The 17,501-nt window shown below is 41.4% G+C and overlaps 1 long non-coding RNA gene across 1 annotated transcript; it reads left to right on the top strand.

Moving 5' to 3' along the window:
• Nucleotides 1-5,062: 5,062 nt before the first annotated feature.
• Nucleotides 5,063-13,305, top strand: LOC144311786 (uncharacterized). Its single transcript, XR_013377310.1, has 4 exons — nucleotides 5,063-5,166; nucleotides 5,949-6,143; nucleotides 10,926-12,166; nucleotides 12,708-13,305. It is a non-coding gene; the product is annotated as an uncharacterized LOC144311786 (long non-coding RNA).
• The last annotated feature ends 4,196 nt before the right edge of the window (nucleotides 13,306-17,501 follow it).

Below are 17,501 nucleotides of genomic sequence, written 5' to 3'. Positions count from 1 at the left end.
TCTGGTAGTCATTAGCATTTTTGAGCATCCTGAATTTTTCATCCTCTATTATTTAGCCATCCATTTTCAAAGTGTTTGCATTAATAAGTAGGATCAGGAGTCTAGTGGACTGGGTGCCAGCATCTTCATCTGGTGGCAGAGATGGATCTCTGGTCAGTGAGCATGAAGTTGGCTCCAGAATATAAAGTGGGTCCCCTCTTCCAAGCTACTTGGCAAAGTTCTAACTAAACTGGGGAGCCAGCAGTCCAACCATCTAGAAGACGGATATAAATGTCAAGTGCTGAAGTAATATGCACAAAATGTAGCGAGAGAGAGAGAGAGAGAGAGAGAGAGAGAGAGAGAGATAGTATTCCAACTGACAAATCTGTGGAAGTCTCTCAAAATCACAAATGCAAGATCATTTTGTCTGATGACATTCTGAGCATCAAAAGATCAAGTTTTATATTGATTCATATTATATTTGTGTCCTGGAGCAAGATCAGGAATGTCATAAAGGGTGTTTAGATTCATATGGGGTGCAGGGCAAACCAAAAGTAAAATGAAGTCAAGGCAGTGCTTAATGGTTTAGGTTTTTTTCCAACTGGTTAGGTATAGTTAGCAGATAAGCAAGGCAGTGCCCATTTTTAATAGCTTTGTGAACTAATGAGGCAAGAATACTAAAGAGGCACCTGATGTCTTTGCCTCCAACACAGAAGGAAACTAATATTTACTGAGTATGTATTACATGTTAGACACTTTACATATGGTATCTCATTTATCATTCCAACAATCCTAAGATGTAGATTTTTTTATTCCTACTCCACAGGTGGGGAACCCAAAGCTCTCAGAGATTTGCCCAAGGTCACACAGCTAATAAGTTGTACGGGCAGGATATGAGCCTAAGTCAATCTTTATTTATAGATAGTACAAAAGGAGCAAATTAATCATAAAGTAATAAATATACCTAGAATTTTATTAGAAAGTGTTAAATAAAATCTTGAAGTGTTTCTACAAAATATGGTGTCTAGATTAGAGAAATTAAAAGATCTATGTTAAAACTAAAATGAATGAAAATCGACAAAGTAAAAATACAAATTATATGTGGTATCACGTTAGTTTATTAAAAGAAATATGGGGGCACCTGGGTGGCTCAGCTGGTTAAGCTTCTGCCTTTGGCTCTGGTCATGATCTCAGGGTCCTACCTAGAACCAAGCCCTGCCATCAGGATATATGCTCAGCAGGGAGTCTGCTTATCCCACTCCCTCTGTGCTCTCTCCCCACCTTAAATAAATAAATAAAATCTTAAAAAAAAATATTAAGCCTTCCAGAATAACTTAAAATTAGAAGTCTAAAAATATCAAAAGTCAGTAAAAATTTAAAGCACCTGGAACTCTCATCTTCTGCCTGGTTGAAGTGTAAATTGGGGATTTTTTTGAAAGCTGGTTAACATTATTTACTACTAAATACTAGCTAAACATACTATTACTATTACTAGCTAAGCATACACCTACACTGGGACCCACAGTTCCACTCCTAAATAAATACCCAAGTCAAAACAGGTGTATGTACCCTCCAAATACCTAAGCATTTCTAGCAAGTTTATTTACTGTAGCCAACAACTAGAAACAACCCAAATGTCCAGTCATAACAGATGCATTGTTTCCTGGCTTTAAGGCCTTCCATGGATCCCTGTTGTCTTACTGATCCAATTTCGTTCTCTGTTCCTATTACTGTAAAAGCTCACAGTTCCAAATAGACGAAACTTCACTACACTGGGCCCCGTGTGGGTATGATAGGAAACCATGTGAATATGTTGGTAATTCTGACTGTGAGGGCAGCATGGGTCAGAGTATGAGAGAATGAAGACAAGACTTGGGAGGTAGAGACAGAATTAATTACCCTGGAAAGGTTTGTGTGTGTTTACATTTCAAAGGGTAATAAAACCTGAATCCATTCACTTCTGTTCCATAGGGCCCTAACAATCCAGAGACACCAATGTTGTGATTTAAAGAAAAAAGCAGTCAATTCACAAAAGGGCTCATAAGCATGTAAAAATGTAGAAGCTCACCAATACTCTAAAAAGAAAGAAAAGAAAGAAAGAAAGAAAGAAAGAAAGAAAGAAAGAAAGAAAGAAAGAAAGAAAATTGTGACCAAACCTATTATTATGTTTTATCAATTTAGCAAAGAGTTTTTAAATTTTTTACTATCAAGTATTAGAAAGGTGGAGGTAAGTTTTCTTACAAACTGGGGACAGAAGTTACTTTGACAGTAAGTTATTAAAGGTCTTAACTCAACACACCTTTTGACCTCTTTCAGAATTATCCAAAGGAAAAAATAGTGGATCTTTGTGATGATCACAACTCCAAGGGCTTCATCACGGATGATTTTTTGATAGAAAAGTCTAGTAGTCCAACAGTAGAAGGTTGGTTAAATACATTATGGTGTATATCCACCCATTTTGAAATGCAGTAGAAAAATATTTAATGATACAAAAAGTGTTCACAATGTATTATTAAATGAAGAATAAGCTACAAATATTATGCAGAATATAAGAATATATGTGTATATACACATTTATAGAAAAACACTAGAAGTCGGTATACCAAATCGATGACAAATGAGCCTTTACATTTCCTTCCTTCTGCTTATCTACATGTTCTAAGTTTTCTAAAATGAATTCTCATTACTGATGGATTAAGACAAACAATAAACATTATTATAATATTTAGTAATATAAAGGAGTCAACTGGAAGTAGATGCAGCCTGTGGTTCCCACGCAGAAACACTGTACACCTGTAACTGCCCCTACCCACTGCCCTGGGGCCCAGAGTCAGCTCTTCCTCCTCCTGCCCCCTGGGTTTCTCAGGCCTTGAAACCCACAGTGAGTGAGTGTCTGCAAGGGTGGATGGGGCAGGAAGGGAGGGAGCTTCTGATACTCCTGAGGACGGGGGGATATGATCCCACCAATATCTGCTGGTCCCCCAACGCTCTCTATACACACTGGTCAGGTTTTGCAGTATTAATAGGTCAGTTCACAAGGGTTTAAATAAGTAAGCTGGTGTCCACCTTACCACAATACATGACATTGTTTCCATGAGAGTATATTCCAGGTTCCAAACAACTAACTTATTAACAATTCTTGGTACCTAACATACACATAAATTGAGAACTATGATTCCTCCAGGAAGAGCTGCTCTCAAAGGTCCTGTTGCCAATGGCCACCTCTTGCATGGCCCTCAGCAGGGTCCTGTGATAGAAACCCAGAGCCTAGAAAGAAGATCCATAACTGCATTACAACAGAATCAATGAGTGCTCACTGACCTTTCAGCCCTCTGAGACTAGTAGACATAAGGGCTCATTTACTCTGTGCTAATCATCACCTCACCAGAGATACTTAATGCAACGATGAAACCACATGACCCCATTGGGGCTGTTGTCTCAGGAGGCTTTGTGCATTGACTGGCAAAGCCATCCTGAAGTCAGCACCCATAACTAGGAGCAGAAGAAGCCTAGTTTGAGCTAAACCATGCTATAGGTTTCCAATCATTCTTGCAGAGTTGCAATATTTACCTTCAATTATTTGATATCTGAAACCACCCTTCTACCTCCTTTGAGTGGCTCTTGCAAGACCACTCATCCATATAAAAACAAAGAAATTTTTATTTTTTTCTCCAAAGGAGGTAAATACGGAAATGAGGTGGATAGCAGTGTGAAAGTGAAAAAATAGGTGAAAAGAGATCTGTGCAGTGGAGTTCTCTGCCCACCACAAGTATTTGGCATGGCCTGGTAAACCAATCACTTAAATTTTCTCAGTGACTGTCAGTCACTGAGACCAGTATTGCCTGGTCAATACTTAAGATCTTAATTTCCTTAAATGTCTGATAATGAATAAACCTATACTGACCTATCATCATTCTAAGAAAACTCCTTTTCTCAAAAGACAGAAGGGAGTTATTATTTAGCCCCTGAAGATGGAATCCCTGAGGCCTCCTTTAAATGTTAACATGTCTCCTACATCTGGTTTAGAATGGCTTATTAATCCCTGAGGCCTCCTTTAAATGTTAACATGTCTCCTACATCTGGTTTAGAATAGCTTATTAAGATGAGATCCCAGGTTAAATCCCTCAAATAGTCCTCTAGAGTAGAAGGCCAGCAAACTATGACTCAAGGATCTTTTTATAAATAAAATTTTATTGAAATACAAACACCTTCACTATCATCTATGGCTGCTTTTGTGCTACAAAGACAGAATTGAGTAGTTGCAACAGAGTCCATATGGCCTGCAAAGTCTAAAATAGTTACTATCTAGCCCTTTACAGAAAAAATTTACCCACCCCTGGTCTAGACAATGCAGAGATACTGGAGCCCATCCTATTGCCCAGACATGGCTCCCATTAGATACCCCAACATCCACATCACAAAAGCAGTCCACTGCTTTTTGGAGAGAGGTACAGAAGGATTGAGGGATAGAGAGTTTTGGGAAGAAACAAGTGAGAGAGAGGTAAAGACAATTTAAGACCTTCAGAAAAAGAGAAAGCATCTGAAAAAAATATATAAATTCATAAGAATATACCATTAAAGTTGCAAAATTATGATCCCAGCATGAAAGTTTTAGCTATTGCCTAAGTTGGAGTACATCTGTTACAGCCAGCAGGCATAATAAAAATTATAATAGGAATTATAAACCACCTTGGATTTCTAGAATGTCTTTCTTTTAGCAAGTTCAAAGCACTCCCTTTTCATCTTTCATTTGCCTTCATAACATTTATGAGAATTGTTGTTAGACTCACTTAACAGATGAGAAAATAGATTAAGCTGTCACAACACTGGATTGGAGGTCTCTTAACTTCAGATGACCATGTAACTTTTTGTGAGTGAATGGGGATGCAACTAATAGTTACACTCAGACAATAGGTGTGAACCAGAACTGTCCTGGGCACACATTAATTCTCACTTTAAAAACTGTATTCCAGAGAGAAAACTTTAGTTTATATGATTTTTAGCAAGTCCAATACCACCAAACTTATTTCTTGGGACTTTGGAATGTAGAAGACAGAGAAAAGAAACCTCACAAGCCTAGAATCCTAGGAAGTAGCTTAGCTGCCCAGTTCCAAGCCTAGGACCACAAAGTGATTCACCCATCAACCTATCATTTGGACTTCCAAAGCAGGAAGAGTTCTGAAGAGGGTAAGAAGTAGAGGTAGGGAAGCAACACCTGTGGTCAAAGGCACTCTGAAACCCACAGGCAATCTTGACCTCCAGAGGGGCACAGGCCCAAAGCTGAAAGCTTATATTATTAGATATATGGGTAGAGTGGTGGCAACTGATTCTTCAAACCCTTCTTGTCTGTTGACTAAAGAGAGGAAAGAGAAAGATGCAGGGAGGGGCAGGTGTTACCAATCTTTGTTGGCTATTCATCTGTGTCCCTTTGTGTCACATAGTAGTCATCCCATACTGTTTGATGAGGGAATGATTGGTTGAAGGAATTTTTCTGAAACAGAGTCACTAGATTCAGTATTAGAACAACTTTTCAATATCATAGACTAAGGCTTTAGAGAGCCTTATTATTATTTTCTTTGTGTTATTTTCCTCCATTTTAGTACAGACACCTCTCCCAAGTCCTGTAAAATTTAGATACTAGTAGTATGTATATAGATATATTATAGATTTGATGTGATGATTAAAAGAGTTAATAGCACTTAGAATAATACCTGCCCCTTAGTAAAAACTATATGTGGAAATGATGATCGTGGTAGTAATGAAGGTAATGGTAGAGGTAAAAATAGAGGTGGAGGTGGTAGAAATGGAGGTGGTGGTGGTGGAGATGGTCATGATGTGTAGGGGTGAAGGATAAAGAGGTGGTGATAGAGATGGTAGAGGTGATGATGGTAGTAGTGGTAATGATGGTAAAATCCAAGTACCATAGAAAAATTTCAAACAGTCTAACATATATGCAATTGGAATCCCAGAAGAAGTAAAAAGAGAATGGAGCAGAAGAAATATCTGAAGACATAATGTCCAAGAATTTTTACAGATCCAAGAAGTTGAGAGAACCCCATGCAGGACCAATGCAAAGGAAAACACCTGCCACATCATAGTCACATTACTGAAAACTCAAAGAGAGAAATCATGAATACAGACGGGGAAAAAATGACTTATATAAGGTAAAAAATAATAATTATAGCTGATTTCTTGACTAAAACCATAGAAGCCAGAAGACAAAGTAGACATATCTTTATAGCAATGAAAGAAAAAAAAACCTGTCAATTTAGAATTCTATGCCAAGCAAAAATGTCTTTCAAAAATAAAGGCAAAACAAAGACTTTTCAGACAAAAGCTAAGATGATGTACTGCAGGCATATCTGCTCTTCAAGAAATGTTAAAATTATTCAGGCAGAAGGAAAATAATGTCAAATGGAATTTGCAATCTCAAAAAGGTAGGGGAGAGAAGAGTGACAGACATGGTAACATGGGTCAAAATTAAAAACATCTTGTTTTTTGGGGCACCTGGGTGGCTCAGCCAGTTGAGTGGTTGACTCTTGCTTTTGGCTCAAGTCATCATCTTCAGGTCCTGGGATCAAATCCTGTGTTGGGATCTTTATTCGGTGGGGAGTCTGCTTGAGGATTCTCTCTCCCTCTCCTTCTGCCCCTCCCCACCACTCATGCACTCTCTCTCTCTCAAACAAATAAGTTTTTTAAAAAACATCTTGTTTTGTAATATATAATTTATTATTCAAAGCAGAGTTCACAAATCCTGCCTGCTGCCTGTTTTTGTAAATACAGCTTATTGAAACACAGTCATGTTCATTATTTACTATTTGTGTTGTTATTGTGCTACAATGGCTGGGTTAAGTAATTGCAATAGAGACTGTATGGCCCTCAAAATCTAAAATATTTGCTATTTGGAACTTTACACAAAAAGTTTGCCAACCTCTGATCTAAAGCTAAAAAACTCCAAGATATTACAAAGTTTATAACATATGTAGGCATTAAATGTATGACAACAATAAGACAAAGGATGGGAGGCAGAAATGAAAGTATACTGTTGTATGGTTCTCACATCATATGTACTATACTGTGATAAGTTAAAGAGGTATATTTCATACCTTTGAATAATCACTAAAGAATAATAATAAAACAGGGGCACCTGGATGGCACAGTCAGTTAAACGTTTGACTCTTGGTTTCAGCTCAGGTCATGACCTCAGGGTTGTAAGATCCAGTCCCGTGTCAAGCTCCACACTCAGCACAGAGTCTGTTTGAGATCCTCTCTCCTCACTGCCCCTCCCACTCATGTTCTCTCTCTCTCTCTCTCTAAAATAAATAAATAAGTCTTTTAAAATAATAACAATAATATTAAAACAAAGAGATATACTAACAAACCAAGAGCAGAGATAAAGAGACCTGTAAGATGTACTGAATTAATCCAAAAGAAGGCAAAAAAAAGGAAAGGAAAGGAAAGGAAAAAAGAAATAAAGAATGGATAGAACAAATAGGTAAAAAATTCAAGACAGTAGATTGAACCCAACTGCATCAAGAATTATGTTAAAGTAGTAGTCTAAACACTCCAATTAAAAGGCAAAGATTGTCAGGCAGATTTTTTTAACAGAGCAAGTCTCAATCTATACTGTCTACAAAAAAAAAGAAAAAACACTTTAAATATAAAGGCATAAATAAGTTAAATATAAAAATAAAAGCCTGGGGCACCTGGGTGGCTTGGTGGTTGAGGGTCTGCCTCTGGCTAAGGTCATGATCCTAGGATCCTGGGATCGAGTTCCACATCAGGCTCTCCTCAGGGAGCCTGCTTATCTCTCTGCCTATGTATCTGCCTCTCTCTGTGTCTCTCATGAATAAATAAATAAAATCTTTTTTTAAAATGTTAGATTTCAGGATGGAAGTCTCAACTGCTAGTGCTGCTTGATTCAAATAGGGCTCCATAGCAGTAGAAAGGCAAGCACGTTTTATTTTCTAGGTCAGAAGTCAATCACAGTGTCTTTTTGGAGACAGAGATCCTTCCAAGGACTTAGTGAAGAAAATTCACAGAAAGACCCAGCATCCAGCCTGCTCGTTACCTCTCTTCCCACCACAGCACCCCAAAGCACACATAGCCCCACCCATTCATCTCCTGCATCTGAGATACTCTCCCCAGCCCTGCTCAGGTCTACACACCTATTGTTGTATATTTCAGTTCAAGGTGCTACTAAGGAGGAAAGATGAAGCTGCACCTGAACAGCAACAACAGTACTGGCTACCCCAGCACAGTAAACCAAGGCTGTTCCTTCTGCTTGTCAGTCCCAGATGGAGCATCAAGACATAGCAAATGAATCCTGAGCAGCCTTTCAACACGACCCCTTTGGTTCCCACTCTCTCTTAATGGATCTGACCTCCCTGGGTCCAAGTACTGGCTCCATCACCCTGTTTCCTTCACTCCCTTCCTCCAGCTTCTTCCCAGTTTCTTCTCCCAGATTCACTCTCCCTCCCCTTCACTTGGACCTTGGCTTCCTAGCACCACATGTGATAACTGTGCATGTGATAACTGTTCTCGTGACTAAGGTTGTGGCATCTCTAGTTTTGGTGGTTGGTAATTCCCCACCAGGGAGCCACATGCCCCCAGGGAAGAAGGGCCACCGAGGTTCCAGAGAAAATCTCAAGATCTCCTGAGAGCTCAGGAGGTGAGTAGACTGGAATGGAAGGTAGACTTACCTGAACTCATCACCTATGCCAGGACCTTCCACATCCATGTCTGGTTTGAGACCGGTTAGCATTGTTATAAAGTTTACGTACCTCAAACAACAACCTCACTATGTTTTGTATAACAACAGAAGAGGAGAACGTTTATTGTTGTTCCGATAGAAGGATTTTTCTTTATTTCTTAGTAGTGACAGCCACTGAGGGACACAGAGAGGGAATTTCTGGTACATCAGTTACTTCCCCAAAATCTTCAGCATTCTAGGGACACTCACCCCACTCATTCACAACCAGATATTATTATCCGTAAGCCCTGGAAGTAACTGTCTGCAATAGACCTGCAGGGACTTCTTCTATTATCTCCTATGCTACCACAGAGCTTCCAAAAGACAAGCTCTGTTCAAACAACTGTGTCACCTTTACAAATAGTACAGTCTACATCCCTCTGCCCTTGTTCTTCAAGCTTCTTCAAGCTTCGAAAATGGCATTAGGACCAGCTTCTATAGCCAGTGCGTTTAGGTAATCAAAATGATTTGTTAAGCCCAATTGATTCCTGACATTTTAGATTTTATAAGGGAAGGCAACAGATAATTGTGCTAGGGTGGTTCAGGATAAAAGACAAACTCCTAAGTAAATCAGTGAGACCATAGGGCTCCCTAACCCCTATTTGTGAAGTAGGCAGAAACCAAGCCCCAGGATTTTACGATAACACTGTCCTCCTGTCCAAGCCATGGGTCTTCTTTCCAAGCAAGAGACTTCTCCACAGTGAAAATCCTGCCTGATGAGCCACTCAGGCATGTCAAGAAGCAAGACCCAGGAAATGGGAACAGAAACTAAAGGCTTTTCTACACTAAAGAGCATTGTTAAAGTTTTAGTATATCATTCCAAAACCAGAAAAAATGTAGTGATTATTAACATGGTAATGCTGGTGGGGGTTCAGAGCAGATGGCCAAGAAGGAATTCTTGAGAAGTCTTTGGTGCAAAAATGTGGTTTTGTGAAAGCACAGGGACAGGACCCACCCCAGGGCAGAATCATGGGTGCCCCAGGATTGTGAGGAGCAACTGACTATATACTAATGAAGGTGGGAAAGATAAAGACAAGGGAGGTTTCCAGAAGGACTTTTGTATACTGAAGAAGAATCACGGGATCCCAGTGGCCTTGCTATTGCCAAGCTAAGGTTGTTTTTCCCTCTAACAAAGCATTAACAGTGAGACAGTCATGAGTTTCCTGGGGGAATGTTATCCTCTGCCCACTTCAAGTATTTGTCAATGGGCTACAGGTTATAAGGAAATTTAATTTTATCTACATTTCCTTCTACCTTTGTTTCCCACATAAATAATCAGTTCTGTGCCTAGCATTACTGGGTACTTGAGCTGCCAAGAAAGCGCCTGGAGCTTCTGCCCTTAAGGAACTGGCTGTCTGCTCGATGATAAACAATATAGCACTACAAAAGCCTACAGGAGCACTCAGAAGGGTGATTGCAACCCCCTGCTTTGTAGAACAGATGACTTTGAAGGATGAGTAGGAGTTTGCCAGGAATCAAATAGGGGAACAAAACCAGGCAGAGGTAAATAAGTGTAGCACGTTTAGGGGATTTGGGAGTGGAGTGACCAGAATATAATGTAATATAATAAGGTTGGAAAGGAAAGGACCAGGTTATGAAAGCTTCTATGTGCCATACTCAGAAGCTATGGTTTACCCTTTTCCGACCATCTGGCATTTAGTCTGATCATAAAGCAAAGATCTTAAATAGAGCCTTGGTTCTAAACTTCATCAGATCTCTTAAGGATGAAAAGTGGCTTGCTAGTTTCTTTTTTCTTTTTTTTAACCTTCAGTGAATACTTTAACCACCATAATTTCTTGTTCTCTCTCACCCGGACATGAGTTGCCTAACAATGGAATAATTCAGCTCTTTATTTCTCAATATTGCCCTTTTGAAGGTTTTTTTGGTTTTTTAAAAATCTGAATACTTTTGGCTATTGTTATTCAGGGAAAGCCTGAGGGCACTCCAAGCTCTGCAGAGAGGTCAGCTTCCTGAGGACAAAAGAGGCTTGTTAGATCTAATCATGGGCTCCCCCTCTGTGAGCAATGGGAGCAAGAGAAAAATTCGAGAGTCAGAAACTGAGCTGAATTCTACCTTCACGGGAGTGAGCTCTTCCCCGTGGTATCCACAATCTCCCACAATGCTGAGTATATAACCACTCAATAAATAATGTAATGCTTAATAATCTCCCTCTCCCTCTCCCTGTTTATTCTAGATGGCTTTAAATACCAGCAATATCCTAAAGCCTTCAGATTGTATTTCCCTGACTCTGAGCTCTCTGGACTCATACATCTACCTGCCCACTCAACATCCCCACTCACATTTTACAAACCTTGACTCTTCTGGTGGCAGATTGTATTTTCTGAAGATGAGAATCACAGTACCTTCCATCCCATCTTCTGCAATGTGATGCTGACACTTCCCACCAAGCCTATATCCCCTCTCCTTGAAACCGGACTGATCTTTGTGACTCGCTCATAGAGAACAGTAGAAATGAGGTGGTGAGACTTCCTATGCTAGGGCATAAAATTGTCATGCACTTCCACCTTGTTTTTGGAAGGCTCACTCTTGGAGCCCGGCCACCATGCTGTGAGAGAGCCACCAGCCACATGGAGAGGTGAGGTGTGCTGGCCAACAGTCCCAGCAGAGGACCCAGCCAACAGGCAGCATCAACTGCTTCATGGGATTGATGAAATCTGAAATAGTTCCAGCCAGCATCTGGGTGCTCCAACTAATACCACCTGCACCCACTAAGTCCCTACTGAGCTTTGTCCATATGGCAGATTTGTGAGAATTAACGATGGTTGATGTTTCAAGTCCCAAGTTTGGGATGGTTTGTTACTAGGCAATAGATAGTTAGAAACACCCCCAAACCTACTCCTGCCATCATCCCTCTCTTAGATAGTAGAACCACTATCGACCCCATTGCTCAGGCCAAAAACCCAGATTCATTTCTCTCACATCCTACATCTCATTTATCAGTAAACCCAGATGACTTTGCTTTCAAAATATATCCAGAACCCATTCACTTCCCATTGCTTCACTGTTCTCCCATCTAAGCCTCCATCATCTCCCACGGCTATTCTAACACTCTCTAAATAGCCCCCCTGTGGTCCCTCTAAGGCCTAGTCTCCAACAGCCTTTAACAGTCTCAGAGAGTCTCTTCTGACTAATTCACTCAGAATAAGAGCCAATCTCTTCTCAGCGGTCTATAAGACCCCATATGCTGCCCTCACCCTTTGCTGACTCATTAATGCATGGTCCCCCAGCCCCTCCAGCTGTGTCCCCAAATGCCCAGCACAGTTTCATCTTAGGTCTTTGCCCTTACTTATGGTCAGGTTTAATCTGATTGGTAGTGAAATGAAATAGAGAGGCCAGGCAAAAGTTGGTCAAAACAGGTTTTTAATGGACGCACTCTGGGCAAGGTTCCGCAGCCCCGCAAGGGAGTGAAGCCTGGTAAGTCTCAGGCCGGGGAAGTCGCGCCCAGGGGACAACAGCGGGCTTTTTTTTTTTTTAAGGGGGAGGGGTAAGGGGTTGTGCGTCTATACGGAGCGATAGGTATTAGGGCATGTTACTGGTGGAATCGGTACGGGGCGGTAACTGCTTCTGCTCTTACATGGGGTCTGGGTGAGGCGCGGTTCAGGCTTCCCGCATAGGCCCTGTCTCCCCCTGATGACGGTCCTTGGGCGGTGGGCTGCTGGCGGGGAGGTCCCGAGGCGGGGTAACAAGATGGAGGGTCTGCCGCCATTTTGTTGGTTCCTCCGGATCCCCCTTGATCCCGCCGGCCCAACACCTAGGGTTGCTCCTTCTCTCCCCCTTCAGATTTCTACTCAAATGTCTCCTTATCAAAGAAACCCATTGTCGGGCTACAAAAAAAATGGCACTTCCCCTGCCCCACCCCTCCCCAGCACACTAGACCACCACCTGTTCTTCCATGTATATATCACTCCTGACATATTACATATTTATTTGTTCATGCTCTGTCTCCTCCCACAAGCAAGTCTGCTTCGTGAGGACAAGAACTTTGCTTTGTTCATTGCTGCATTCCCAGGAACTACAACAGAACTGGAACCTGGATGAATCAATGAATGAAGAAATCGAATGAATGAATGATTTTGAAACCAGCACCAAAGGAAACTGTCAACACAGAGGCAATGAAGCAGAAGAGCCCCGCCTTTGTTTCAGCTAACTTGTTTCCCTTAGATTTTTTTAAATAGATAATACAACACAATTTAACTTCCTTAAAAGAAAATCCACCAACAAGCTAACAACAACGCAAATATGAAGGGATCTTCCTTACTGCTGGACACACTCAATATTGAGTAAAATATTCAGAAAATACCCTACATCTTCCACCTCTAGGCTTCCTGACATTCTTTAAAGATGTTAGATCTAAACAATAAGCAACCAAGTTAACTATTTCACTGAACTGAACTTTTATAAATATAGACTTCATAAAAGTTGCCTTCATATTAAAGTCACCTGGTCTTTCTGCTGCTCTAGAAACCACTTCCTTTGTTATGCGCAGACTATGTGTGATTTTTTTTTTTTTTTAAGATTTATTTACTTATTTTAGAGAGAGGAGAGAAAGAGAGCAAGGAGTAGGGGTAGAGGGAAAAGGGCAGAGGGAGAAGCAGACTCCCCACTTAAGAAGCCCAACTCCAGGGGATCCCTGGGTGGCGCAGCGGTTTGGCGCCTGCCTTTGGCCCAGGGCGCGATCCTGGAGACCCGGGATCGAATCCCACGTCGGGCTCCCGGTGCATGGAGCCTGCTTCTCTCTCTGCCTCTCTCTCTCTCTCTCTCTGTGTGTGTGTGACTATCATAAATAAATTTAAAAATTAAAAAAAAAAAAAAAAGAAGCCCAACTCCGGGTTCATTCCCAGGACCCTGAGATCATGACCGAAGGCAGACACTTAACCGACTGAGCCACGCAGGCACCCAACTATATGTGATTTTATCTGTGTTAAGAAAGAAAAGTGAGGGATCCCTGGGTGGCGCAGCGGTTTGGCGCCTGCCTTTGGCCCAGGGCGCGATCCTGGAGACCCGGGATCGAATCCCACATCGGGCTCCCTGCATGGAGCCTGCTTCTCCCTCTGCCTATGTCTCTGCCTCTCTCTCTCTCTCTCTGTGTGACTATCATAAATAAATAAAAATTAAAAAAAAAAAAGAAAGAAAAGTGAGAAAAAAAAGTAAGAAAGAAAAGTGATAACTTGCAATGAGAGCTTATCTTATTGCAGGTCATTATTATTTTGACAACTAGAAGACTTTTTAAATCACATGAGCAAATCATACACCTTATACAAAAATTAGAAAACATAAAAAAGGAAAGAAAAATAATTCAAAATCCTACAACCCGAAGATCACAATTATTGATATACCTTTTTGATATACCTTTTACCATATACATACTTATACACATATACATATATTTATACTTTTCTTATTAAAATGGAACCATGTCAAACTGCTTGAAGTCTGATTGACATATGCTTTTTTTCCTTAACATGCATGATTCCACAGACAATAGAGCCTTCACAAGTTCTCAAAGGAGGCTCTCACTTTTCCTGTACCAAATGTAGTATATTTCGGGAAAATGCCCCAAGACATGGACTCACACCTGGATCCTGGTCCCCAGTCAGCAGAGCATTACATGATAGGACGTCTGGATGAGACACTGTAATTGTTTGGAACCTCAGATACCCTTTTTGTTCAGAGGGATTACATGGCTTCAACAGGCAGGCACAAATTACTGCTCTGGCCTCTCCCTTTGGGCGCTGAATTGTCAAGAAAGGAGTGATAGAATACTTCCAGGTGTGACATCTCCTGGCCACCCCCAGCTTACTAGAGACAGTCTAAAAACTGCTGAAACCTCAGGAACTGTTGAGGTTCCTGCCACATGGATTCAAAAGCTGGGTGATTTACATGCTAGTTAGGTGTTCTTGCAGAAAATGCCATTCATGTACTCATTCATTCATTCTCTCACTCAGCAAATATACCTCAGCCATCCTGTGCCAAGTGCTGAGGAGAACAAGGTTAGAGAGATGCCTGATGCCTACCTTCTAGGAACTCAGTCTTATGGTAGCAGATAGGCAAATAAATTAGAAATTACAACACAGCCCGGTGATGGTTGTAGAATATGTGATAAGTCACTAGAAAGTCAATGGTGGGAGTCATTCTGGGGAGTCCACAGAAAGCTTCATGAAAGAAGTGATACTCCAAGTCTTGAAGAAAGAACAGGATACCAGAACACAATGATGAGGGATGAAGGTTGGAGAAGAGAGACAGTGAGAGAAGAGGAAAGAACTTTGAAGAAGAGAAAACCACACATGCAGAAACCCACAGCGTTCTGGAAATTATCAGTTGTTCTGAAGCACCAAAGGAAGGAGTGTATAGTGTGTCCAGCAGCAGATGGGACACACAGTGAGGCAGTGAGCCTGACAGAGGGATGCCACCTTTAGAGTTAGCAAAACTCAGTGGGGACTTGGACCCACTACATCTCATCTTTGAGATGTTCCTTATCTCCAAAACACCAAGAATAAAACTCACTCCTTATAGGGTTCTTCTAAGGATTAGAAAGAATATAGGGAACCCTGGGTGGCCCAGCGGTTTAGCACCTGCCTTTGGCCCAGGGCGCGATCCTGGAGACCCAGGATCGAGTCCCACATCGGGCTCCCGGTGCATGGAGCCTGCTTCTCCCTCTGCCTAAGTCTCTGCCTCTCTCTCTCTCTCTCTCTCTGTGTGACTATCATAAATAAATAAAAATTAAAAAAAAAAAAGAATATGAAAGTACTTGCCACACAGAAGACACTCAATATGGTAATATTGTTGTAAAAGTAAACTGGGGTCAGATTTTGACATGCTAATGAGTTTCTTTATCCTGAAGGGATTAGGGGTCTTGGAAAGATTTTAAACAGGGAGTTATACAGTTAGATTTGTGTTTGACATCAGATCCCTGGGTGGCGTAGCAGTTTAGCGCCTGCCTTTGGCCAAGGGCGCGATCCTGGAGACCCAGGATCAAATCCCACGTTGGGCTCCTGGTGCATGGAGCCTGCTTCTCCCTCTGCCTATGTCTCTGCCTCTCTCTCTGTGTGTGTGACTATCATAAATAAATTAAAAAAAAAAAAAAAAAAAGATTTGTGTTTGACAGAGATCTATGGACAAATGACACTTGACCTTAGAATCTCTTGAAATTCTATCTGGGATAGTCTGTATAGTTGTATATATGTGTTTTACTTGAGGGAGGGTCCCTAATCCTCTTTAGTGTTTTAGGTTTTGTGGCCTCAGAACCACTGCCAAGGGAAGAACATAGTGAGATAAGCAGGCAGGGAAGGTGAGAGGAATGAGGAGATGGCACATCATGAAAATACTCAAGGTGACCCATGGAGGGGACCACGTGGTAAGTAAAGACTAAGGCCTCCTGCCAATAGCTGTGTGAGTGCACCATCTTGGAAGTGGGTCCCCCAGCCCCAGCCAACTTCTTTACCGCATCCTTATAAGAAACCCCAAACCAGAAGCACCAAGTTAAATTGCTTCAAATTCTTGGCCCACAGAAATTATGTAAAATAAGAAGTGTTCATTGTTTTAAGACAGTAAGTTTTGGGGTAATTTGTTACATAACAATGATTTATTGATCCTCCAATGCACTCCAACTCCATTCCTGGGCATCACTGCCTTTGGCTTATTTGAGAATCAAGCTTTCACGATATTCTCCTTTATGATATTTCCACACATGGACCCAGGCAAACTAACTTCAGGACCCGCTCTTAGCCACCACACTATAACACTGCCTTACTACATAATAATATAACATTTGCACAGTGCTCTACAATTAACAAAATGTGCTTACATACATGATCACACTTCATCCTCACAGGAACCTCAGGGTAGAGGAACTCTTACGTTTGCATGTTTCCATTATGTACTTAATAAACCTGAGGCTCAATGACACTGCAGTGACTTGTCCAAGGCTATACAACCTTTAAGTGGTAGCTAGTACCTGGACTCAGAATCACAGACTCTTTCCGCATTCATTCGCTGAGGCTATTATAACAAAGTAGCACAACCTGAATGCTTTCCAACAGTAGACACTTATGCTCTCACAGCCCTATAGGTGTCCAAAAACAAAGTGTCCACACAACTGGTTCCTTCTGGGGGGCTCTGAGAGAGAATCTCAGTCTCATGCCCCATTCAAGCTTCTGCTGAGGCTGGCAATCTTGCACTTTCCTGGGCTTATAGCTGCATCACTTCAATGTCTGCCTCTGTCCCCACATGGCCTTCTCTCCCCCCATGTGCCTCTCCTCTTCTTACAGGGGCACCAGTCATATTGAATGAAGAGCCCACTCTACTGGCCTGATCTTTACTTATTCCTTAATTATATCTGCAAAGACTCTATTTTCAAATAAAGTCATATTCACAGGTACCACCATATCTTTGGGGGGGAGGGGAAGGGACACATATCAGCCCACACCACTCTCATAAGTTACATTCTTGTGTAGTAGACAATCCACAGAGAACCATCGACTGGGCCTAAACTATCCGTTCTTGGGATTGTCGTCACAGCCTGCCTTGCTTTGCTAGAGCCCGGCATCCTGGTGAGTACATCAAAGTACACACAAGGGGGCACCACTTGACCAGGAAAGTGACAAAAATACCCGTGGTCCTGTTAAATTCCTTACTGAATTTGTTTCTTCACTTTATTTCTTAAATTAAGATCTTCAAATTTGATAGCCCAGACAGATTCAAGGATTTCCTGATTTTTCCAACGATGATTTCTAAGTAGCTTTAAACCTCA

The sequence above is a fragment of the Canis aureus genome, chromosome 4 (assembly GCF_053574225.1).
Source record: "Canis aureus isolate CA01 chromosome 4, VMU_Caureus_v.1.0, whole genome shotgun sequence".
Classification (NCBI taxonomy): Eukaryota; Metazoa; Chordata; class Mammalia; order Carnivora; family Canidae; genus Canis; species Canis aureus.
The sequence above is the reverse complement of the archived record's forward strand: the minus strand, read 5'-3'. Positions and strand labels throughout refer to the sequence as shown.